The sequence below is a fragment of the Urocampus carinirostris genome, chromosome 8, assembly GCF_059441175.1.
Source record: "Urocampus carinirostris isolate Australia breed hairy pipefish chromosome 8, RoL_Ucar_1.0, whole genome shotgun sequence".
Classification (NCBI taxonomy): Eukaryota; Metazoa; Chordata; class Actinopteri; order Syngnathiformes; family Syngnathidae; genus Urocampus; species Urocampus carinirostris.
Genome location: NC_142356.1, coordinates 7,327,350 through 7,334,215, shown reverse-complemented (window position 1 = coordinate 7,334,215; position 6,866 = coordinate 7,327,350).

Genomic DNA, 6,866 nt, shown 5'->3' with positions numbered 1-6,866 from the left:
AGATCTAGTTAGTGTTTCATCACAAAATTTTATGGTGTCGTCGCCAAAGCACTCTTGCTGTTGTTCTTTCCATGTGAGGGGAATGTTTCTGGTGTTGTCTAACTCTTTCATGTTCTGTTCTGTTTGAGTTGGACGATATTAGAACATTATGTTGTTTTATCCACTGGTTAGTATATTCTCTCCATCCCACCCTTTCATGTTTCTTTCAGTTAGTGTTCCAACATGTCCTGCGTTGTCTTTGTTTCATGTTTTGTTTTGTTACAGTTAATGTGCGTGCCTAATATTTCATGGCGTTGTCGGCATGGCACTCCACCCTCGTCTTTCCATGTTTTGTTCAGTTAGAGTAAGTTCCTCTTCCAATATATCCTTTTTTTTTTTTTTCTTTGTTTCATGTTTTGTTTATTTAGACGTAGTTAGTGTTTCAACGCAAAATTTTATGGTGTTGTCACCATAAAACCCCTGCTGTTGTTCTTTCCATGTGTGGGCATGTTTCTGGTGTCGTCTCACCTTTCATGTTTTGTTCTGTTAGAGCTGGCTGATATTAGAACATTATGTTGTTCTATCCACTGGTTAGTATATTCTCTCCATGTTTCTTTCAGTTAGTTGGTGTTCCAACATATCCTGCGTTGTCTTTGTTTCATGTTTTGTTTCGTTACAGCTAGATAATGTGCATGCTAAATATTGCATGGCGTTGTCGGCATGGCACTCCACCCTCGTCTTTCCATGTTTTGTTCAGTAAGACTAAGTTACTGTTCCAATCTATCCTTTTTTCTTTATTTTTTTTCTTTGTTTTGTTTTTGTTAATTTAGATCTAGTGTTTCAACATTATACTTCACTGTTTTGTTGCCATGGCGTTGAAACATCATTCACGCATGAGTATGTTCCGTTTCCTCTTTATAGTTTTGTTCTGTTGGAAACTGTTAGTATTTCAACATATTTCGTGTTGACTCATTTTCATGTTTTGTACAGTTTGAGGAGTTGGTCTACAAGAATTGTATTCCATGGCTTCGTCATCATGGCTCTCTAGTTGTTGTTCTGTCCATGTATGGGAATGTTTCCTGTGTTGCCCTTTTCAAGTTTTGTTCTGTTAGGGCTTGTTGGATCATTATGTAGTAGTTACACCTGCACCCTCTTTATTGCTTGGTCTAGTTAGAACAAGTTGCATTGTGTCCCTTTCATGTTTTGTCCTGTTAGAGGTAGTTGGTGTTTAAGCATTATATTTCATGTTCTTGTTGTGACTGAACTCTAGTTGTTGTTCTGTTAACGTGTTAGTACTTATACTGTATTGTCTAACTTTCATGTTTTGCTCAGTAACATATTGTTGGTTAGCCTGTATATTTCATGGTCTCATCGTAAGGACAGTTAGGTTGTTGCTCTGCCCTGGTTTGGAATGTTTCTTGGGTTGTATTGATTTCATGTTTTGTCCTATCCGGCATCGTTCTTTCAAGTTTTGTTCTGTTAGAGCTGCTTAGTATTTCAGACAAATGTATAGTTGAACCTGAGTTATTGAAGCTGGATCTCTTTAAATATGCAGATTATAGTAATCCTCCTTGTTCTGTTTATGTGTACATTTCAATGCTGTAAAACAATTGGAAATGTTTTTGTCATCATATTTCATGTTTTGTTCTGTTAGAGCTTGTTTGTAATGGAACATCATGTCGTTATTCTCCCTATTTTCCCTCCATCCTTTCTTTCACATTTGTTCAGTTACTTTGAGTTAGTGTTGCAACATATCACTGTTATCTCACTTTTGTGTTTTGTTCTGTTAGAACTCGTTTTTGTTGAAAAATTATGTAGTTGTTACATTCACGTGCAAGTATGTTTCGTGTCTCCTTCCTTTTGTGTATTTGCACTCTGTTTGTGCTCTCACGCATCCTCCGTCTTCCCCTTTCAAGTTTTGTTCTGTTAGAGCTGGTTAGTATTTCAGACTAGCGTAGCAAGGAATGTATAGTTGAACCTGAGTTATTGAAGCTGGATCTCTTTAAATATGCAGATTATAGTAATTATTCTTGTTCTGTTTATGTACACAATCTAATACTGTAAAAAAAATTGGCAATGTTTTTGTCATCATATTTCATGTTTTGTTCTGTTAGAGCTTGTTGGTATGGAACATCATGTAGTTATTCTCCCTATTTTCCCTCCATCCTTTCTTTCACATTTGTTCAGTTACATTGAGTTAGTGTTGCAACGTATCCCCGTTATCTCCCTTTCGTGTTTTGTTCTGTTAGAAGTCGTTGTTGTAACTTACTGTAGTTGTTGTATCCCTTTTCAAATATGTGTATTTCGTATTTGCAGTCTGTTTGTGCTCTCACACATCCTCCGTCGTCCCCTTTAATGTTTTGTTCTGTTTGATTGATTTAGTTCGCGTTTCATCATTTCGTAGCAGGGTTGTTTACTCGTGCCTGCTTCAAAGTAACGTTATTTTAAATTCTGATGATCCTGGTAGACTTTGTCGGTTCGGTTCCGTTTGCATGAATCTTCTTTTTGTGTCCGCATTCACGGGATACGATCGCGACGATAATCGAGGTGTCTGTGCGGAGGATTAAGAATCTAGGATTGCGTATATGCTGAGCCTGCAGCCAAAAAAACGAAGAGCAATCACAGCGAAAGAAAGCAAACACGGACTGTTGCCGCGGGCTGTCTGAGACAAGCTGTTCCGTCGCATCCTGCAGAAAAGGCTCGGAAGTTTGACTTCTAAGCTTAAATGTTACACCACAAACAAATAAATGTCGGAACGTTCTTTTTTCTCATTTTAGCTATTTACTTTTCATTTTGCTCGTTTAAATGTATTATTTTTAATTACCGTAAATTCCGGACTATAGAGCGCACCTGATAAGCCGCACCCACCATATTTTAAGAGGAAAACCGATTTTGTACTTACACAAGCCGCACCTGTATATAAGCCGCATGCGCCCACATTAAAAAAATGTAACACAAACACAAAATTAACCCAAACCCGACTTTAAGTCCCGCGATCCATAAAAGTTCAGTCCAAAAATCACAGCCGGCAAAATGAACGGAAAATGATACCGGTACTTAAGGTTTGATGCAGACCTGCAGAGTCCGGGTCCCGTTGAAAGTAATCCAAGGAAAAAAGTGTATATTTCCAAAGGTAAGGGTGGGAAAAATATATATCCACTATTGTCCGCCACGTCCACAAACACTCACCTTTACCGGTCCCCACTTCCTGTCACCCCACGTTTGTTTCGCCCCTTTTTTATTCGCCCGTGCAAAACATATCAGAATAAGTGTCTGGAATAAATACATTACAAAAATATACAGTTGCAAATACATATTATACATATTTACAAAGAAAAGACAGTACACTGAGAGAGTTTTCAAAGCTTTAATAATATAACTTTCCTCCCAAACGGTGCCTGTGACAGGGCAGTTAATGGTAGCAACACGCTAGCAACACAGTAAATGGGTCTGTTAAAAAAAACATACCGTACTTGTAAAAAGCACGGTAAGCCGTCCTCAACTTCCTCCTTAGAACTGAAGCCATTAAAGTCGTCTTCCTCAGTGTCAGAAAGAAACTTTGTCATATAGACGTCGTCCCACGCTCCCTTATTCCAAAACACGCCCGCTCCTTCTTTATCGGACTGCTCGATTTAATTTATGCACATCCAAGAAGTTGCAGTCTTCCTCGGCGCATATATTCCACCGGTCTAAATCTTACCTTTTGTACTCGAGCGCCGCTGGCGGCCGTTAGAAAAATGACATAAATCCTCCGCATCACTGAATAAGCCTCAGGGTTGAACGTTTGGGAAAAAAAGTTGTGGCTTATAGTCCGGAATTTACGGTATTTTTTTTTATTAGAAAACACTTTTAAATCAATATGGTAAAATAATGTAGACATATTGAACACGGAACACTTGCAGTACCTAAAAATACTACGTTGTAAAAGTAGTGACACTCTACCTCCTCTTGTGGACGAATTAAGAATTACACGTTCTTTTCCTGTTATGTTTTCCATTAAACATTAGATTTAAATATTCTAATAAAAATTCCTTTAGCCAATAATGAAATGAAATGAAATGATCTGCATTTATATAGCGCTTTTCAAGTCAAGACTTCCCAAAGCGCTTTACAGTGTGCTTCACATTTCCCAATAGCGGCCGTGCAGCCATGTAAGGCGCTAACCTGCATATTGGGGGTATTTGGGGTTCGGTGTCTTACCCAAGGACACTTCGACATGTAACACGGAGGAGCTGGGATTCGAACTGAGATCCCTTGATCCCAAGACGAGCGCTCTACCTCCTGAGCCACTGCCGCCCCAATAATAAGAAAACAACAAACCAAAGGGTTCGGTTTCCTTTTTAAAAATCATTTTTTTCCCCATTTTTTGTATTCACAAGTGATAAAAACACTAAAAGATCAGCAAGACTACGACGATTTTTTAAAAATAAATTGCACTGTGAGACAAAAACAATGCGAGCCAATGTTTCCAGTAAGGCTTCAATCCCTCCCAGTTTAACCAGTATGATGGAGCGTAATCACTGCAGGGGGTTTCCGGGTTGATCGGGTGACGTCATAACGCCATCAAGAAATCAGCTTCCATTCAACTTGATGGGCGTGAGACGTTCGTCGATACTTGGATTTTACACTAATATTTGTCGAAGGCCCCCGTTTCTTTATAACCAAAGTTTGAAACCATACTTTTCTCAATAACCAAATGCTATTCTTTTTTTAACCTACCAATTAAAACTTTTAACGCTGTAATTATTGGACTTATGTATCGAATTTCTGATTTCCCACTCTCAGGGCGGACACTTCAACACAACGCACCTGTGCTCACCAGACGACTTTCAAGCTGATAGAGATGAGACGTTCAAGGCCAATCGGACCAGTTTGTGTGTGTGGGGTAAGACTTCTGCTTGGCCTAACCTTAAACTGTTTATTTACCATCTTGCCAACTATTTTCTTTTTTTTTTTTAACCTACCAATTAAAACCTCAAACGCCAAGCGCTATAATCGGGATGACCCGGCCGGGGACTGAACATAAACACAACACCAACTGTATACGTGCTAATGAGCCGCTATCCATATCAACTCATGACGTAGACCAAATATTTTTCCAAAAGTTATAATAATTATAAAACAGTGCAGTCAATATACACTACGTTTTTCATGAAAACACGAGTATATTTAAAAGGCCTTAATTGGTTGTAATGTCGACCGGAAGTTAGCGTCCCTAAATGCGGAAGTGATGCGGCCAATGACATTTTATATTTGAATGCAAATTAGTGGGACGAAAAAAAAATCGAGAGATGAATAGAATAATCACAGATAACTGCTAATATGTTCATACAGTATATTTTTTGAAATAATTACTAGTATTAGAACGTTTTTAGTACCGTGGTAGTCTTTTCTTTTAGGTTTGGGTCTACATGACGGTGCAATGCTGCCACCTAGTGGGCACTGAATCCAATTTAGATCGTATTTGGTTGCAGTTCTGCTTAAAGCCGTGGGATGTCACTGCAGAATTGCACATGTTTGATTTTCAGTATCGAAAAACTAAGTGAAAAAAGATGAACATTATTTAAGGATATAATTCCATTCCAGTGGCCAGATTACGTTGTACATTTTATTGATGTGCTTTTGATGTGCTCTTTAGTACTTTGCCGTTTTCTGCACCACTTACTTATACTTTATTCATCCCCGTAGGGAAATTCACACTTCCAGCAGTATCCTTGTAATGAATAATAAAATAAAGATATAGAATACAAAAATGCCCAATATAACGTTTTGCTATAGAGCAGGGGTGTCAAACTCATTTTAACTCTGGGGGCCACACGATAGAACAAACATTTTGTCGGGGGCCGGACTAGTAGATTAAAGAGAAAGAAAAAGAGAGAAAGAAATATGGGAGAGAGGGCAGGACAAAAAAGAAAGAGGGAGAGAGCGTGAGAAACAAAAGAAAAGGTTGTGAGAGAGGGGGAAAAGAAAGGGAGAGGAAGAAAGAAATCCAAAGAGAAATAGAAAAACAGAAGGAGAGAAAGGGAAGTCAGAGCAAAACGGGTTAAACGACAGAGAGACAAAGAGCAACAAAGGAAGAGAAAAAGAGAGTGAAAGACAGAGACAGAGTGGGAGAAAAGGTGTGGAAAAGAGGGTGAGAGAGAGAAATAAATACAAGTACAGTGTCTTTGTGAGGCACCTGGCTTTGGCAACATCAAGTTGACATATTTCAACCTGCAGCTTGTTTTTCTCTTGCGCTTCTCTGAGTGTTGGCCCGCGGGCCGCCTGTTTGACACCTGTGCTACGGAAAATAGGATAATATGCAAATGTGGGAGTGGGGTTTAATGTGGGCTTTTACTCCCCCTGGTGGAGTTAAAGAGCCTCATGGCATGAGGAAGAAATGACGAAGGAGGTTTTTGCTCTTGTTTTTTTTTTAATAGTCTTTAGTTCCATTTCAGGATTTTAGAACTTTTACAGTTTTCAGAACTTTATAGTAATTTTCAGTTTTTATGAACCGTGTTTATTTCAAGGTTGCTGTACAAAGAATATAAACATAGCTTCCATCTTCGCAACATTGCTAAAATCCGTTCAATACTGTCTCAGTCGGATGCGGAAACAATAATTCATGCATTTGTTACCTCCCGTCTCGACTACTGTAATGCACTACTTTCCGGTCTCCCGAAGTCCAGAATCAAGTCTCTTCAGCTAGTACAAAATGCCGCAGCGAGGCTTTTAACTAGGACAAAAAAGTACGATCACATAACACCGATTTTGGCTAACCTGCATTGGCTCCCAGTTAGCCAAAGATGTGACTTCAAAGTTCTCTTAGTACTGTACAAAATCATACATGGACTTGCTCCCTCTTATCTTTCAGATCTGATCTGCCGCTATGTCCCGGTCCGAAGCCT